This window comes from Hypanus sabinus, chromosome 3 (assembly GCF_030144855.1).
Source record: "Hypanus sabinus isolate sHypSab1 chromosome 3, sHypSab1.hap1, whole genome shotgun sequence".
NCBI classification, from domain to species: domain Eukaryota; kingdom Metazoa; phylum Chordata; class Chondrichthyes; order Myliobatiformes; family Dasyatidae; genus Hypanus; species Hypanus sabinus.
The window spans coordinates 172,982,451-173,002,283 of record NC_082708.1 but is presented as its reverse complement, the minus strand read 5'-3'; the positions used below and the strand labels follow the sequence as shown (position 1 = coordinate 173,002,283).

At 39.3% G+C, this 19,833-nt stretch overlaps 1 protein-coding gene across 2 annotated transcripts in view; it reads right to left on the bottom strand.

Annotated features, from left to right (window-relative positions):
• The window catches only part of ctnna2 (catenin (cadherin-associated protein), alpha 2), a 1,188,004-nt gene extending 1,177,410 nt beyond the window's left edge, over positions 1-10,594 (bottom strand). For both annotated transcript variants that reach the window (XM_059963425.1, XM_059963426.1), the window contains exon 1: positions 10,187-10,594. The gene's annotated coding sequence lies outside the window, so the exon portion shown is untranslated. The remainder of the gene's footprint in view (positions 1-10,186) is intronic.
• Positions 10,595-19,833: the final 9,239 nt, after the last annotated feature.

Sequence of the window (19,833 nt, the reverse complement as noted above, 5' to 3'; positions counted from 1 at the left end):
TGTTTGCACGATTTTTATTTTGATTTTCCTTTTTCTCTCAGCATTAGGTGTTAGTCTTTCTTTTTTCCTTTTAATTGGATTCTTTCAGGTTTCTTGCTTTGTGGCTGCCTGAGGCAGACAAATTTTAAGGTTGTTTAGTTTATACATACTTTGATAATAAATTTACTTTGAATGTTTGAATTTCATAAACTAACCGGATCTGCTCCATTGGTGGAAAAGGCTCAGAGGAAAACTGACTTGATCTTGTTCCTAATTCCTAAGATCCTATGGCTAGTCCATACTACAAACATGGCTTATCAGTGGCTGAGGAAATGGATGCAACAGCCTGTGACATATTTAAGATAAAGGCTGTTACTGATCTTTTCATTCTTGTGGAAGTTTGCCTAATGCATTCTAAACATCCAGACAGCAGCTACAAAATTTTCCTAATCAGCCTACAGATATATCAAAAAAAAGATTCAATCAAGTTGGATAAACAAAATTTCTCTTTAATCATTTGTGTTGGCTCTCCTTTTATCAACTTCTCCAAGTACCTGTTAGAAATAATTAGAAAAACTTACATTAAATCAATAACTATTGCCTGGTGCTATTCCTTGCAATGTTTTTAAACAAGGGTGTAAATTTGCTATTTTCCTATTCCTCATGTCACATCCAAACGTACTCCAGAAGTTGGAAAAGATCAAGATGGCAAGAAATTCACATTGATTGTCCAACTGACTGTCACTGAACATTTTACTGTTGCAAAGAACAGGTGAACCAAAATGCAGGACACTGGCACGGAGACAGAGTTAGGATGCAGACAGGGCGTGAGTGTGGCTAGGACTGAACGGCAAACAGGAGACAAGTGGCAGTCAATATTACCTTGACACGGAGTGTTGCTGGAGCTAAACAGCAAACAGGAAAGGGAAGCAGCAGGCAATACTTATCTTGACACAGAGAGACGGGGTTACACAGGTAAACCTCGGTACTGAACTAAAACTTAGAATACACAATCCTAGGCGGCCGGGTACGTGAATTACCACACTGGATAAAACAATGATCTGGCAATGAGTGGATGCATAGCCAGGATATTTATGCTGCAGGTTTACATGAGCATCAGGTGTGCCACAATCAAAGGGAATTAGGAGAATATGGGGAATTAACGGTCGAGACCGTGGCATTTACTAAAGAGCATAAAATGTTTGTTTTCCCTTTCCCCCACTACCTTTCAGGACAATTGCTGTAACTGTCACTCAAACCAAATAATTAAAACCAAGCCCCAAATTAATTTCATTCAAGGACCTTGATATGAGCTTAAGATGAACCCATGAAGCTGTTGACCTAAGCTGTCATCGATAATGCATTATCACTCAGCTTATTTTGCCCCATTGCAAGATTTGGTCAAAAGAATTTAAAAACTGCCTCTACACATATTGTCACTGAATGTCACTTTACCTTTTGAATAGACCTTGACATTACATTAATTGAACCAGCTGATTTCAACGTCATTCTATTTGATCAAGATCTTCAAGGCCAATTAATGAATGCATCTATGTATCATGAGGGGATTTTTATTTATTCAACTTTCTGGATGTGAACATCACTGGCAAGGCCTAAATTTATTGCCAGTTCCCCAAATGCCTCTGTACAGATGGCTGAAAGCCATCTATTCAAATCACTAACGAAGGTCCTCTCATAAAACTGTTGGATTGGGAATTCAAGGAGTTGGACCAAGCAACGTTGGCAGGAAAGTGATAATATTACCAAGTCAAGAACACCTCTGACTTGGAAAGGAACCCAAGGTAGTGGTGATATTCCCTTGCACTTCTCTTTATCTATCTTCATGGCTAGGGAGATGATAATTAAGCAAGTGCCATGAATATGATATAAATGCAAACTAACATTTCAAGTAACAATCATAGAGGAGACTTAAAAAAGCACATGTTGTCATGGATGGATTTTCATTCTGGTAATGGACAGCAAACCAATGCCAATTGCATGTTTGATAATATAAAACTGTTATCACGGTTAGGTGATAACAACTTCATTTCAGAATTACTTGAGATCTGTGTTAGAATACCAGCTGCTGGAAAAATGAAAGAATAGTGGAAAATCTTTAATATTGTCAAGAAAGTTCAAAACTTTTCCTGTGGAATCAGATGTCAATGAGTAGTGATGGACAATACTATTTCAAGATTATCTGTAATCTATTACACAGTCCTTTGACAACTTGGGTTTCATAATGGGGATGTTCAACAACAATATCTGGACATTGCAGGAGTGTAAAAAGCCAGAAATACAATACATTGTTAAAGCAAAGCTCTGGAGTTGCCAGAAATATTTAGAATATTTCCTTTTATTAAAAAGATAGCTGTTATTTACAAAGAACCAATTATCAGTGATAGTGGTGTGCAAGGGGGGCTGGGAAGGGAGGGGCTGTTTTACTGTGAAAGATGGGATGCCATTCTAGCATTGAGGTTAACACAATGCTGTTACAGCACAGGGCATTGGAGTTCTCCCCATGAGCAGGTAGGTTTCCTCCAGTTGCTCCAGTTTCCTACCACAGTCCAAAAAACATTACATGTTAGTAGGTTAATTGGCCATTGTAAATTGCTCCATGATTATCTTATGGTTAAATAGATGGGTTTCTGGGCAATGCAGCTCATTAGACCAGAGGGCCTGTTTCATGCTCTATCACAAAAAAAATGAAGAAAGCACACGCTGCAAAGAGCTTGGAATGTAAAAGTTACAAAACCTCTTGGCATACCTTGCACCAACCTCTAGGAAGTTCTCTTCAGTCAAACTATGGCCCCCAACAATACGAGAATGGAAATCCTTGAAAATTACAAATAGCAAGATTTGACTTTCAAGATGCAGTACAAATTGCTATATAAGTGGAGATGCAGTAAATGTGGTGTACTTGGATTTTCAGAAGACCTTTGACAAGGTACCACACATGAGGCTACTTAGCAAGATAAGAGCCCATGGAATTACAGGAAAGTTACTAATGTGGGTGGAGCATTGGGTGGTCAGCAGAAAACAGAGATTGGGAATAAAGGGATCCTATTCTGGCTGCCTGCCGGTTACCAGTGGAGTTCCACAGGGGTCGGTGTTGGGACCGCTGCTTTTTACGATGTATATCAATGATTTGGACTATGGTATTAATGGATTTGTGGCTAAATTTGGTGATGATACAAAGATAGTGGAGGAGCGGGTAGTGCTGAGGAAACAGAGAGACTTTAGTTTAGACAGATAGTTTAGGGGAATAGGCAAAGAAGTGGCAAATGAAATACAATGTTGTAAATTGTATGGTCATGCACGTTGGTGGAAGAAATAAACAGGCAGACTATTATTTAGATAGGGAGAAAATTCAAAATGCAGAGATGCAAAGGGATTTGGGAGTCCTTGTACAAGATAAGCTAAAGATTAACCTCCAGGTTGAGTTGGTGGTGAAGAAGGCAAGTGCATTGTTGGCATTCATTTCTAAAGGTATAAAATATAACAGCAGAGATGTGATATTGAGGCTCTATAAGGCACTCATGAGACCACACTTGGAGTATTGTGTGCAGTTTTGGACTCCTTATTTTAGAAAGGATATACAGTACTAACACTGGAGAGGGTTCAGAGAAGATTCACGAGAATGATTCCAGGAATGAAAGGATTACCATATGAGGAACATCTGACAGCTCTTGGGCTGTATTCCCTGGAATTCAGGAGAATGAGAGTGGACCTCATAGAAACATTCCGAATGTTATAAGGCCTGAAGGGTCGGCCCTAAAAATCAACTGTTTATTCCTCTATATAAATGCCGCCTGACCTGCTAAGTTCCTCCAACATTTTGTGTGTGATACTCCAGATTTTCAGCATCTGTGGAATCTCTTGTGTTTAGGTAACGGTGAAGGCTAGTTTTCATTGACTTGGTGTGAGGAACCTTAACATTTTTTCATTATATATGATTTAAATATGGACATTAGAGGCCTGTTCAACAAGCATACAAATATGATGGTGCTGTGGATAGACAGGAGGGTAATCTTTGTTTATAGGATGATAATGACAACTTAGTAAGATAGGTATGCATTGGCCTATAGACAGCCTATCTTACTAACTTACTGACAAATGTGAAATGAGGTACTTTGGGAGGATTAAAAAGGCTAGAACATGCATAATGAATGTAAGGAACCCAGGGATATTAAGAAACAGAAGGACCTCGGTAAACATTCCAAGGATCTCACATGTGTCAAAGAAGTTGATAAAATGGCAAAGAAGTCATGTGAGACACTTACCTTCCGTAGCTTGCAATATAAAAGCAGAAGGATTACAGTAAAGCTTATATAAAGTAGTTAGGCCACGAATTAGAGTGTTATGTGCATTTTAGACACTGTACTACATGAAGGAGGTGTTGCACTCTCCAATGCAAAGAGAGATTCACCCAGATGTTGCCAAGGGTTGAGCATTCCAGTTATGAGGAGAAACCTGATGTGCTTCCTTGGCAGAGCAGGAAACAGAAGGTTGATTATACATAATGCCGAGGGGCATAGAAAGTCGATAATTAGAAACTTCCCATTTCCTACCAAGACAGAGGCATACAAAATTAAAAAGGTACAGGTTTAAGGTAACAGGTAGGAGGCATTAGAGGGGATCCATGGAATATATTTATTTGACCCAAACAACGCTTGGAACTGGAACACAGTGCACAATGCATTAAGCATATGACCAAGATGGCGGTGCGACGCAGTTTACAGCGGCCACTCCGGAGCTGATATCTGTTATTTGTTAAGCAGAGTGCCATGCACAATCCTAATCTGATGAAAAGCAGATGTGGGAGCACAGAGGAACATCTGGAAATCTCCACAAATGCCTTCTTCATTACTGCTTGCTGCTGTTGTGAGATCTGGGTCTCTGCTGAAAAGAACAGGCCTCCAGTCCTCGGGGTCGCATTGTCGGTGGCGTCATAGTGCACTTGGCAGAGGATGGTGTTCAGAAAGCCTGTGCTGGAGGGGATGGTTGGAGGCTCGGAGGTTCAACGGGCTCAGAATCCACTGCAGTCGGGGCGCTTTCACTGTGTGCTGCATCAGCGAGGCGGAGTCCAGCGCCGTGGAAGTCCATAGTGGGAGTACTTCCTTCTACCACCTGCATGGGATGACGAGTCTATCGGGACCCTGAGGACTTTGGAAATTGTGTGGTGGTTTCTTTCGAACTTATAGTCTTTTAACACCTTTGAACTACTTTTACTGTGCCCATGGTCTGTTTTTTTTTTATCAATTATGGTATTGTCTGCACTGTTGTAACTACATGTTAACTATATGTAACTATGTGGTTTTGTGTAGGTCTTGTAGCTTTAGTAGTTGGTCTCTTGACTTGGTGTGTCAGAGTAGTCCTGTTTTTTCTGGTGGCTTTGGAACTCCTTTCTGGGGAACGCACTAAGATGGTAGTGCAATATTAATATGCAGCAGCCTCTCCGGACTGGATGTGGGGATTACCAAACGTTATGTGGATTTTCTGGTGTAGTCTGTTTTGTTGTGTGCTTTTGTGATATCATTCTGGAGAACATTGTCTCATTTTTTAACTGAATTGCATTTGTGGTTCCTCAATGACAATAAACTGAAACTGAACTGAACTGAATGCAGACACTTTTAAGCACTTAAGTATCTAGCTGAGTACTTGGATCTCAAAGGCATAGAAGGCTATGGACCAAATGCTGGATTATGGGATTAATATAGTGATGCACTAAATGGTCATCACAGATGAAGGGAGTCTTCATGTGTTATATAACCTTGCAACCCAAATTTCTGTCATCCTTCTATCCTTAACTCAAGAAAAAGTATGAGAAGATAATACTGGAATAAGGAGCATCAGTGACCTCAGTATTTTTTCATTTTTTTGTATGAGCACCATACAGATCAACACCACCATCTATAATGATCATGAAGCAAAAAGGTAAATGTGACAATGAGACTGGTTGTGCCAAAGCAGCCAGGACACAAATGCAAACTTGCCCCAAGAGCACAAAAGTCACAAATCCCTATAATGGCTGCCGTAATAAACTTACTCTGTAGGCACCACTCTTCAGATGTTGAGATATGAAAGTAGATACTTATTCCTATGCATTCCTATAACTCTTGAATAACAATCATCCATTTTCAAGAAGAAGCAATGCCATTCAAAAATCCTTTACATGTAGTTTCTAACTGTCAAAATAGCTGTGAAAAATTGTAGAAACGTTGGTGGCAAGTGAGAGAAAAATTTAAGAGTATTATACTGCTAGGGGATAAACAAAACAATTTTTAATCAAATAAAACCGGTCTGAAAGGTGTTGCAAGAGTGTAACTGCAGTGCAGTTAGTAGACAACAAATGCTGCAGCCATGGTGAATGGTAATACACTGGTGTGCAGCAATGTTAATCACACTGATCTCTTACCCTTTACTGTGTCAAACTTTGAGCATCAGAAGTAAAGATAACATTCCACCAGTCTGATTTGTGCCTTGAAGATAACTTAAATATTCTGGGCTTTCAGGGAGTGAGCAACACATTGCAAGATGACCAGCCTCTGATGTGCTCCTGTTGCCATAATGTTGCTGGACTATTTAAATTTCTAGTAATACACAAAATAATGTTGGTAGCTTGACAGTAACTGTATGTTGAATATCAAGCACAGGCATTTAGTTTACTGGAGAAGCCTACCACTTGCCATATGTTACAAAATTGTATTTATTTATTGAACAATACAGCACAGAGTAGGCCCTTCCAACACTTTGAGCCACACTGCTCTATCATCCCCAACAAACTCGATTAACCCTAATCTAATTACAGGACATTTTACAATGACCATTAACTTACCAGGTAAAACTTTGGACTGTGGGAGGAGACTGGAGGGCCTGGAGAAACGTACAATGACTCCTTACAGAACGGTGCTAGAATTGAATTTTGAACTACGTTGTAAAGGAATTGTACTAACCCAGGCATGGGCAAACTACGGCCCGGGGGCCATATGCAGCCCGTTAAGCTTTTTAATCCGGCCCGCAGAACTTGATGAAATTATATTAATAAACCTTGTTAACATTTTTTCCCCGCAATTCTGGCGTTTTCCCAATAGATGACGCACTCTATATACATTGACCTTTGTTGAGGTGCAGCGTATTACTCCACATTTGTGCTTTACTCTTTGTTCGGCTCGACCTATTTGTGTGAACAGGCGTTCAGCGTCATGAACGTCAACAAAGCCAGCCACAGATCCAAGTTAATTGACCAACACCTCAGATCCATCCTGAGAATTGCCACAACAAAACTAAATCCAGACTTTGATGCGCTGGCTAAAAAGGGAGACCAACAACACTGTTCCCACTGAAATTAAAAATAAGTTTCTTCGTTGTGTTATGTAAAAAATGCACTTGAAAATACTTTTTTCAATAAGCCTTACATGTTACATGTCATTTCTGTTAAGTGATGGACATGAGTAGTGCGCAAGTGCACGTACGTTCTCAAAATAAAAAATGCGTTCCAGATCAAATAACACGCTCCGCATACTGGCGCGCTGTCACTGTTCTGTCCTTGTGCTGGTCGTTGTTGAGTTTTGGCACAGGGGACAATTGAATAAGAAGGAGCAGGACAAGTAGACCTGCATCTCCTACCGTTTTTGAAATAAAGAGTCAGGAGGAGAGTGATGATGATAATATCTTAAAGGATAACAGAATTTTCAGTGCTTTAAAATAATAACTGTTACTATTAAAAAAAGCTGTATTTTATTCATTTAATTTTCAGTGTTTTAAAAGTCATTTCAATAAATAGCTAAATACCGTGGGACTTCAAAGACAGATATTTTGTTGTAATGCATTTGTTCATTTTCAATTGAAATTAAAGCACATGTTTTCTACATATCCCATGATATTTTATTTTCTCTTATGAGGTGTATTACCAAAACACTCCATCCATCTGCTCCTGGTCCGGCCCCCCTGTCAAATTTTAGAACCGTTTGTGGCCCACAAGTCAAAAAGTTTGCCCACCCCTGTACTAACCACTATGCTACTGTGCCACAATTACTCAAGGTTATCATGTAAGCAGCATGCAAGCAGAGGCTGCCACATAAACTTCTGCATCACCTCCCAAACCTCATTACATCAATGTAACTGAACAGTGATGTCATTATTAGCAAATATCTCCAATTCTGAACTTATAATGGAAGGAAAATCACTGATGAAGCAATAAAACTCTGTACCAATGTCTTGGGGCTGGAATAACTGATCTCTAACAATTGCAGATATTTTATTTGTGAAAAATACAATTCCAGCCAGAGGTAAGTTTTCCCTCAATTCCTGTTAACTTCAGTGTGTCAAGAGCTCAATGCCATATTCAGTCAAATGCTGTCAAGGTCAAGTGTCACCTCTCTACCCTATTGAGATTTGGAGCTAAGAGCTCCTGACTAAACAAAAAAGACCACTAAAATGTGCAGGATAGTAGTGACAGACATTAATGATTGAAGTGCATCTTCAGGCAGTTTCATGGTCACCATTTTTAAGGCAGTCACTATTATGGGAATTGAACCAAAGTCTTCTAGTCAGTGGTCCAAACTTCACATTCTAGTCCAGTAATTTAGTCAGTACATCACTGACCTTCAATGTTTTGGAGCCATCTCAAGGAGCTTACAATCCATGTAAACAATAAAAACATATTTCTACTCTAGGGGAATACCAATGATGGCAAGTAGTAGATGATTTTTAATACAGCTAATAAGAAATTTATGAGAAAATGTGAACAGTGAAAATGGAGCCCATTAGTACAAAGTATAATACTAGTCCTTTGCTCAAGGAATTTAAGGAAATGGGCATTTAAAAGTTAACAGAGGAGTTTGTGTATGGACAGTACGGTCAGCTTGTGTAGAGTCCATGTTCAAAAAATTGTAAAATTAAATACAAGCAGTCTGTATGTTTACAACTCAGGCATTGGCTTATATCTAGATACTCATCCAAGCTATATGTGGAATTACTTCCAGGACATCCTAAAAAGTTATCTATTGTTCTGACAATAATAAAGTGAGAATACAAATTGCATATGATATTGCATATTGCTTATCATGTTTACAAATTGGTTTCATTATATTAACCATGACAAACCAGTAATCAAGACTTGTATTGACAACAGCTATATCCAAATATTCAAATCATGGAAAAGTACGTTAGATACTATTGCAGTTTCTCTGTTGCCAACAGAAAAAAAAGCTTCTATACAAATCTAGTTTAAGAATTCTTTAACCCAGTTCAGAAACGTAGTCACATATATTACAATAATGCTATTTGTCTCACTTTTGGGCAGAGAAACCTTATTCTAAAAACAAATGTTAAGTCTCTAGCTTTACAAATATCAGGGACAGCAATGAAAAAAAATAAACAGTACACTTATTCCAATGTTGAGCGAGACTTAAAATTAAAAAAGCATGAATTTCATACACCGCCTGAAATTTCCCACACTGAAAAGTCACCAGTAACAGATGAAGAGTGGATTACAGGAATAAAAACAGCAGATTGAGCATCCCCCACAACCCAAAATTTTAAGTATTGTCTGGGGGAGTGAGATACGAGGAGATAGAAATAACCGATAAGGTGAGGGCACATGTATCATCACCGTCAGCTTATAACGGTGCAATCGAACTAATAAAACCAACAAGCTTAGCAAGGATTTCCTTTGTACAATTTCTTTCTTCCTTTTTAGCAAAATCGTTGCGGCCTATAATGCTCCTGGAGGCCCAGCCAGCACTCATTTAACGAAGAATAAAATTTTGCTTTCATTCAAAACAAAATATAGATTTTCATTTTTCACTGAAAGTAAAAAGCATCATAACCTCTTATGAAATGTCATGCGGTTTAGTGAAGAACGTGCGCCGCAGGGAAGGGGGGCAAGCTCTTGAAACAGCTAATACTTTTCCAACAGTACATCTAAGAAATCCTATCAGTCATAATGCTTTAAAGGGAGTTGAATCCATCACTGTACAGTTATAAATGTTTTAATAGCGTATTATAAAATTAATCTAGCCCAAGAATGCACTTTTAGAAAATGCACTATTAATCCAGACTTTTTATTGAAAATGAGTCAATAAAGGCCACGTTTGAGATTTCAATTACCAGATACATTTTTAAAAAACTGCAACCATCCAGTACATGGGCGCACACAAAAGACTGTCAAAATGACAATTTGCAAATGAACTCCGCTACGCACCTGCCGATTTCTTGTCTCTTTTTTGGGGGGGAGGGGTTGGAGTACAGCAGTTGTGTGTTCCTTTTAGTGATTGTTGCCTGTGGTTTGGATCGCTCCTCTCAAGTCTCTCTCACAGTGTGGCTGCTGGTGTCTATGGTGATGGAGAGAGGGAGGGAGGCGGCGGCGGTGCTGCTGCTGACAATAATGATGCGAAGCTCACAACTGCTGCCTGCCGCCGTCGCTCGGCAATCGCAAACACCACCTCAGAACAAGAAAGATGTCGCTGTCTAGGTTTTTTTTTAACCCTCCTCAAACTCTTTCACCCCTCCTTCTCCTTTTTCCTTTTTTAACCACACCGCCGCCGAATGCGTATTTACAGCAACGCTGTCAGTCTGTCTACCCCGTGAGGGAAGCAACAAACCACCCCCCTCACCGAGCGGCCGCTGCCAACTAGAGAGCCGGCCCCTCCTGCCGACCGCCCAGACCACCAATCAGAGTGCCCTGCGCGCGCGTTGCTCGAGCCTCCACTGGTCCTTCGCCCACCGCACTTCCAGCCAATCGCCGCTCTCGGCTGCTCCGCGCGAGGGTGGAGTGCGCTCGCTCCCTACTCCGAGCGCGGTGCCGCGCGCTCGCTCGCTCGCTGCTCGGACCGAAGGTGGCGCGCGTCCGCTCGCTCGCTGCTCGGACCGAAGGTGGCGCGCGTCCGCTCGCTCCCTGCTCGGACCGAAGGCGGCGCGCGCTCGCTCGCTCGCTGCTCGGACCGAAGGTGGCGCGCGTCCGCTCGCTCGCTCGCTGCTCCGGTGGAAGGGAGCGCACGGGCGCCTGATGGGCGAGGGCGGAAAGATAACGGCTTGTTTCCAGCCTAACTACCCAAAGGCACTCTAATGATGAAAGGCTTCGAGATTTTGAAAGGAGCAAGATAGAGAGGACCTCATCCATTTTGATTTGGCATTATCGGATAAAATGCAAGATTTAAAGGCAGGTTTCGGGAGTGAAGTTGTCAAATACTTCTGTAGGGGAGAAAGTGGAGGGCATTAGAGACTCCCTGCCATCCAATCTTGATCTGATGGGCTTTATTGTAATTGATTTTACAAACTTCGAAGGTTTTAGATGTATTAAGACTATGAAGTAAAATAATAATCTAAGGGATTAAAAACTGTAGAATCTGAAAATAAGAAGCATAAATCGTGCAAAGCTCAGCTGAAAAAGCGGCATCCTTTGAAGGTAAATAGTTAAGATTTCAGCACGAAGACCCTTGTTCTTATTCAGGGTCTCAGACCTAATTCTATTTCTCTATAGATGTTGCCTAACTTGCTGAGTGTTTCCAGCATTTTTCTGCTTTTGTTTCAAAATTATTATGAAACTTGACAGGAGAGATGCAGTGTTGATGTTTCCCCTGGCTGAAAACCAGGAATCATGGAGTCAAAAAAGGGAATCCGAAATTCAAGACAAAGAAAAGAAATTTCTTCACACAGTAGACAGTGAGTCCTTGGAATTTCTACCCAGAAAGATGTAGATGTTCAACAACTGAGTATGTTCAAGAGAGATTTTCAAAGAACTTTCATGGTTAAGGGATTTGATACAGGAAAGTACAGCTGAGATTTAAGAAAGCAGCTGGGAAAAATATGGGTATTTTATGAGCTTTAAGATAACCTGACTCATTGCTTACAATTACAGTTTTTATTTATGCAAAGTTGAAATGGCCAGACCTTTAGACTTTTTTTTCATTCGTACTTGGTCAGGCATCATCAATGGAGGCAAGGGATGGTTGCACATTTTGGGTTGAACAGGGTCTCAATAAGAAATGTTTGCAATCCCTTTGTATCCACAGATGTTGTTCGACTAGATGAGTACTTGCTACAGTTTATTTTCAATATGCCACCAAAGAATCTTACAAACTTTTATAGAGGTATAGTGGAGAACATTCTGATCGGTTTCATCAGAGCCTGGTACGAAGGCTCCAAAATGCAGGCTCTCAAGAGAATGCAGAAAGTTGCAGAATCAGCCAGCTCCATCATGGACATAACCCTCCCCAACACTGTACTTCAAGAAGTCAAATCCATCACTGAGGAACCTCATCAAGTAGGACATGCTTATGCCGCAGCAGGTGAGGAGGTATTGAAAAGAGATCTTCAGGAGCTCTATTAGAAAGCTGAAAAGCAGGACCTCCAGGCTAGTCATCTCTCAATTTCTGCCTGTGCTATGTGCTAGTGAGGGTGAGAATAGGAGCATTCGGCAGACAAATGTGTGGCTGAGGAATTAGTGCAGGGAGCAGTTTTCTGGATGAATGGGATCTCTTTTGCAGAAGGTGCAATCTGCACACAGGTTACAGATTCCTTGCAGACAGGTTTGCCAGAGCTATTTGGGAGGGTTTAAGCTACTTTAGCAGGGGAATGGGAACTGGAGTGATAGGGCTGAAGATGGAGTAGGTGGTTAACAAACAGACTTCTAGCAAGGGGAGTCCGTTCATGGGGCAAAATTGCAGTCAATGGGATGAGTTGCAATGTAAAAGGTGGACAAAATCAAAAAGGGTGATGAATAGAGGACAAAAGGTGTTATATTTGAATGCACACAGTATACGGAATAAGGTAGATGAACTTGTAGCACAGTTACGGATTGGCTTGTATGACATTATGGACATCACTGAATTGTGGCCAGTAGAAGATTATAGCTGGGAGATTAACATCCAAGAATACACATTGTATCAAAATGACAGGCAGGTAGGCAGAGGTGCTTCTGTTGGAAAAAAATATTAAATCAAAACCTTAGAAAGAGGTGACATAGGATCAGAAATGTGTAGAATCATTGTGGGCAGAACTAAGAAACACCAAGGGTAAAAAGAACCTGATGGAAGTTAAGCACAGACCTCTGAAAAGTAGCAAAGATATGGACTACCGATTACAATGAGAGATAGAAAACGCAAGTAAAAAGGGCAATGTTATAATAGTCATGGAAGATTTCAATATGCAGGTAGATTGGGAAAATCAAGTTGGTAGTGGATCCCAATTGGGGGAATTTGTAGAATGACTGTGAGATGATATTTTAGAGCAGTCCGTAGTTGAGCTCACTAGGGGATCAGTTATTCTGGATTGGGTATTGTGAAATGAAATAGAATTGATTAGAAAGCTTAGGGTAAAGGAACCCAGTGTGCATGATAAGGTAGAATTCACCTTGAAATTTGAGAAAGGGAAGCTAAAGTTAAACCTATCAGTGTTATGGCGGAGTGGAGGGAATTATAGAAGCATGAGAGAGGAACTGGCAAAAATTAGTTGGAAGGGGACACTAGCAGGGATAATGGCAGAGCAGCAATGGCTGCAGTTTCTGGGATCAAATCGGAGGTTGTAGTTTAGATACTGTACATCCCAAAGAAAAATAATTTTGAAAGCAGGGTGACACAACCACGGCTGACAAAGACAGTCAAAGCCAACATAAAAAACAAAGAGATAGCATATGATAGAGCAAAAATGAGTGGGAAGTTAAAGCATTGGGAGGCTTTTATAAACCAGTAGAAGGCAACTAAAATAATTATTAAAAAAAAGGTGGAATATGAAGGTAAGATAATGAATAATATTAAGATATTGAAAATTTCTAAAGATTTACTGTATAAAGTATAAAAGGAAGGCGATATAGAGCTGCTGGAAAATAGTGCTGGAGAGGTAGTAATGGGGGACAAGGGAATAGCAGATGAACTGGATAAGTATTTTGCATCAATATTCACTGTGGAAGACATTAGCAGTATGTCAGAAGTTCAAGGGCATCATGGGGCAGAAGTGAGTGAAGTTGCCATTACTAGGGAGAAGGTGCTTGGGAAACTGAATGGTCTGAAGGTAGATTAATCACCTGAACCAGATGGTGTACATTCTGGAGTTCTGAAAGAGGTGGCTGAAGAGATCATGAAGGCACTAGTAATAATCTTTCAAAAATCAATAAATTCTAGCATGGTTCTGGAGAGACTGGAAAATGGGAAATCTCACTCCACTCTCCAAGAAGAGAAGGAGTCAGGAGAAAGGAAGCTATTGGCCAGTTAGTCTGGCCTCAGTGGTTGGGAAGATGTTGGAGTTGATTGTTAAGGATGTGGTTTAAGTGTATTTAGACCCACATGATAAAATAGGCCAAAGTCTGCATGGTTTCCTAATGAGAAAATATTGCCAGACAAATCTGTTCAAATTTTTTGAAGAAATAACATGCAGAATAGACAAAGGAGAATCAGTGGATGTTGTGTATTTGGATTTTCAGAAGACCTTTGACATGGTGCCACACATCAGGCTGCTTAACAAGTTAACAACCCATGGTATTACAGGAAAGATATTAGCATGAATAGAGCATTGGCTGTTTGGCAGGAGGAAAAGTGTAGAAATAAAGGGAGCCATTTCTGATTGGCTGAAGGTGACTTGTGGAGTTCCATATGGATTTGTGTTGGGAACACTTCTTTTTACATTATATGTTAATGACTTGGATGATAGAATTGATTACTTTGTGGCCAAGTTTATGGATGATACGAAGATAGGTGAAGGGGCAGGTAGTGTTAAGTAAGCAGAGAGGTTATGGAAGGATCTAGGTAGATTAGAAGAATGGGCAAAGAACAGGCAGATGGAATACAGTGTCAATAGGTGTATGGTCATGGACTTTGGCAGAAGAAATAAAATGGTAGACTGTTTTCTAAATGGAGAGAAAATACAAAAATCTGAGGTGCAAAAGGATTTTGGAGACCTCATGCAGGATACCTGAAGGTTAGTTTCCAGGTACAGGAAGGCAAATGTAATTTTAGCATTTATTTTAAGAGGACTAGAATATGAAAGCAAAGGTGTAATGCTGAGGCTTTATATGGCTCTGGTGTGGTCTCACTTTGAATATTGTGAGCAGTTTTGGGACCCTAATCTAAGAAAGGATGTGCTGACATTGGAAAGCACTCAAAGGATGTTCATGAAATTAATTCAGGAATTGAAAGGCTTATATGAGGAGCGTTTGATTGCTCTGGGCTAATACTCACTGAAATTCAGAAGACTGAGGAGGGATCTCATTGAATGTTGAAAGGATTCAGTGGAGTGGATGGGGAGAGAATGTTTTCTGTGGTCCAAGACCAGAGGACACAGCCTCAAAATGGAGGAACATCCGTTTAGAATAGAGGTGAGTTGGAATTTCTTAGCCAGATAGTGGTGAATTTATGGACATCATTGCCACAGGCAGTTGTGGAGGCCAAGTCATTGGGTATATACAAAGCAGAAGTTGATAGATTCTTGTGCCCTCATCTCATTACTACCATTGGAGAAGAGGTACAGGAGCCTGAAAACAGACACTCAATAACTCAGAATCAGTTTCTTCCCCTCTGCCATTTGATTTCTGAATGCACCACAAATCCATGAAAGTTATATCTTCATTCCTTTCTTTTGCACTATTGATTTATTTTCATAATTTATAGTAATTGTATGTCTTTGCACTGTACTGCTGCAACAAAACAACCAATTTCATGTCATATAAATATGCTTCTGATTCAATTTTTTCTCCTGTTTCTACTATCTGCATTTCTTTTGTCTCATTAATTCTGGTTTTTGATTAATGCTTATTTCCTTAAGTTCTTTGTCCTAACTAGATCTTGGCTCTCCTATACTTTGGTAAATCTGTTGCTTCACAGCCTGATGTGGAGGGATCACAACCTTGTACAAAACAATTATTCTGCTGCTCTGCATTTTTCTCAGTCTCCTTTGTAATCTCCGGCATATCTAAGTAGAAAGAACCTAAATTTGTGCTCACCAGTCTTTTCTTTTTATATATCTTTAAAAGTTATTAAAGTCTATTTTTAAAGTTTCTCTAACAGTTGACTCTCATATTCTATCTATTTTTTTGCTTGGGCTTCCTTTGCTGAGTTCTAAAAATTTCTAATTTCGCAGCCCAACTGCTTTTTCTGGCAACTTTATAAAATTCTTTCCTAGACTTGATGCTCTCTTTAATTTAATGCTATCTTTAGCTTTTCTAGTCTGTCATGGAATAAATGGAATCTTCTGAAATTGGCAGGCTAAACTTGTTGGTACTGCCAGGCTCCAGCTAACCATAATCTATCGAACTGATTTGGTGAAGGAACAAAATTGGAGTTAAAAATTGGTTAATGATGCAAATCTAGGTAGGATTGGGAACGTTGTCAAAAATATAGCAAATGAACATTATGTAGAAAACTGTCAGGTCATCCATATGAAACAGCAAAACAAAATATTAAGTGCTGAGAGACCGAATAGAGTTACGTACAAAGGCCTTAGGGGTGCTTGTCGCCCAAGTCACAGAAAGTCAACATGCAGGTGCAACAAGTGATTCATAAGGGAAATCATATGTTAACTTTGAATTCAAGTAGATTTGAAAACAAGAATGAAAAAGTCTTACTGCAAATATGTGAAAGATATATAATAAAATCAATTCCGGGGCATTCTTACAGTTTTGATATCTTAACCTATGAATAAATGTACTTGCAATCAAGGGAGTGCAGCAAATATTCACGGGGCTAGTTCTAGAGATGATCAATTTGCTGACGGAGGGAAGGTTGCATTATCATGGACTGCATTCACCAGAGTTTAGAAGAATGAGAAGAGCTGTTATTGAAACTTACAAAAGTTTTCCAGCACGTTAAAAACTGGATGCAGGGAAAACTCAGGAGCCTAGAACTACAATTTCAGAATAAAGGCTGCTTATGACCGAAGTAAGAAGAAACTTCTTTATGCAGAATGTGGTGAATGTTTGAGCCCCAGAGAGCTGTGGAGCTGCTCAACCTTTCATACAGGTTACTAGATTCCTGATTATTAAGGAAATCAAGGGATATATGAATAGTGCAGGAAAATCATATTAAGTTTAATCAGCCATGGTCTCAAGGAATGATGCAAGCTCAGAAGGTTTAATTGGCCAGTTTCTACTCATATTTCTTCTGTTCTCTCATACTGCTTGTAAACTATTCACAGATGGCATATGATGACAGGTTGATCAGTTTTTCACAGTGCCACCCCTGTCTGAGAAGGTTGTATGTTAAGATTTGACTCCTAGACCTGCCCTTAAAAACTGAGCAAGAAACTTCACAATATTTCTAATCTAGACAGGCTTATGATGGATTGGATTTGGATTGAAACAAAAACATTAAGGATTCTGAGGTCTTTGATCATTTTTAGAGAAATGAAAGGTGCCTTGGGTTATAGTTGTCAGAAACAGATTAAGGTTTATTAGCATTGACATGTGTCATGAAATTTGTTGTCCTGGGGAAGCCATACTGTGCAATACATAAAATATAAGTTATTGTAAGAAACATAACTAAATAGACACTGTAGATAAATAAATATATAGTGCAAAAAGAGCAGAATAGTGAGTCAGTGCTGAGGTGTGAGTCATATCAATACATCTCAGAAACAGGAATTTTTGGCAGCGTAAAGTGATGACAAAAAAGATAGTGAATATAGAGAGTAGTAATGTTTAGATTTGGTTTACCCTAAGGCAACCAGTGATATCAGTAACTACTGATAAGTCATCAGATGTTGCAGCTCAGAACTCAAGGTGGAATTAAGGGCCAAATATGCATGTGCACAGCTTTCAATGTTGTTTCATGCAGGGGAAAATAGATCTGCCATCAGTCTCTGTTCAGAATAATGACCAATATAATGCATTCTTAGCCACCAAAGTGGATTCTATATTCAATCCCAAGTCTGTCACTTGATAATTCAATTTAACTCCCAAAATGGTTAAATATATATATAAAATCATTGACCTTCCTTCTCCTTTGGATTCTATTTTATCACTTCTTTGGGCTCACCTTTTCCAAATTACCCATTTTTTTTGTCATCCAGTCTAAATTAAGTGACATCCAGGCACCTGCAAGAGTATTTCACAAAACACAGGTGTGAAGATATTCCTGACCCTTGAGTCTGGTACTGAGTGATGTTGATTGTTAATGTTCTTCACTTTTTTCCTGATAATATTTAGAAAAGTGGCTTCTTACAGCCCAAATACATTTGGAAAATACAGTATGAGAAGCTACTTTATTTTGAAAAGATGGTTCCAGGTGACAAACTGAAGAAAGCAAAATTAATTTTATGTTACAGTAACAATGAACAATTTTAAAACTGCAATACCACCACATTTCAGTAATAGATAATTCTTGTTAGAATCAGAGCAAACCAAACCTGGAACCTATTAGAACATCTTCAGTTGTATACTGGTTTTGCTAATTTAAGTCTGGGAGCTGCAGCCTCATGCAACAGAGAACTTGATAGTTACAGCACAAGAACAGGCATATCAATCCACCGTGACTATGTCAACCATGATACCATTTAAAATAATGCCATTTAGCTGGCATGGTCTGTATTTATGTATTTCTTCCCTATTTACATGTTTGTCTAACAGTCTTTCAGATGTTGCTATCTTATTTGCTTCTATTGCCATCCCTGACAGCACATTCCAGGCCCTTACCATTTTCTGTGCCATAGAATTTGACTCACAAAAATTATTTAAACTTACTTCATCTCATGTTAACAATGTGCTTTTCGTATTTGGCATTTCCATCCTTGAAAAATGACTCTGAATACCTATTCTAGCTGCACCTCTCATAATATTAAGTACTTATATCAGGTTGCTCCTCTCTTGCCAATACTCCAGAAAAAATAATGCAGATTTGTTTAAACACTCCTCTTAGTTATTATTCTCTAATCTAAGCAATCCTGGTGAACACATTTGGAGTCTCTCCAAAGCGTCCTATTGTACAGTGACCAGAAATGCACATAGTTCTCCAAATGTTGCTGAACTGAAGTTACAAACAGCTGCAGTATGACAATCCAACTTTAGTACTCAGTGCCATCACCTACGAAGGCAAGCATGCCATAAGCTGCCTTTACCACTCTATCCACTTGTGTTCTGACTTTCAGGAACTATGGACTTCAAAATAACAATCTCTCTATACATTAATTCCCCTAGGGTATTACAATTTGCCTTCTTCACCCCACACTTACCCAGATTAAACTGTGCATTTTACAGTTTTATTATTCCAAGATAGCGTCAGCAGAATGTGCACTCATGAGGTGGATGTAAAGAACAAAATTTAGATTTCCTAATGCCCCTGACCAAAAGATATTTTTGGGTCATCTTTTTCAAGGCTTTTACATGAAGAATAGCTTATCGTTGATGTCCATGTGCACTCACAGAACAGTACCTTTGGATAAGTGATTGTGATGAAATAATGAAGAAGGAATTGGCAAGAAGAACATTTCCAACTAGTTCTCCATGCTATTAGACTTTGAAGCTTAAAAAAATCTTACACATTGATTCTCTACAGAGGTTTTTATTTATTCATTTGATTTACTTATTATTAATCCCTAATTTAGTTTTGTTTTCACAGCATTTATGCCAGAGAATAATTTGCAGTTGCTTGTATTCTGTACCCATTTCTTCGCTGGGTAGTCTTTCCATGACAAGCACTTGCTGGTGTGTATTGAATGGCTGACAATATTCCGGTTTATTGTTCAAACATTTTCTAGTTTTATGCTAAAAATTAAACTTGTTTTTTTATTACATCAGTATTATCCCGTTTGGTTCAATTAAAGGAATGTCTATATACACATCTAATAATGCTTTACGTCTGTGCAGCACCAGCATATTTCTAGTTTTAGTTCACATTGAACTGAACTTGTTATTAGTTAGGAATTACC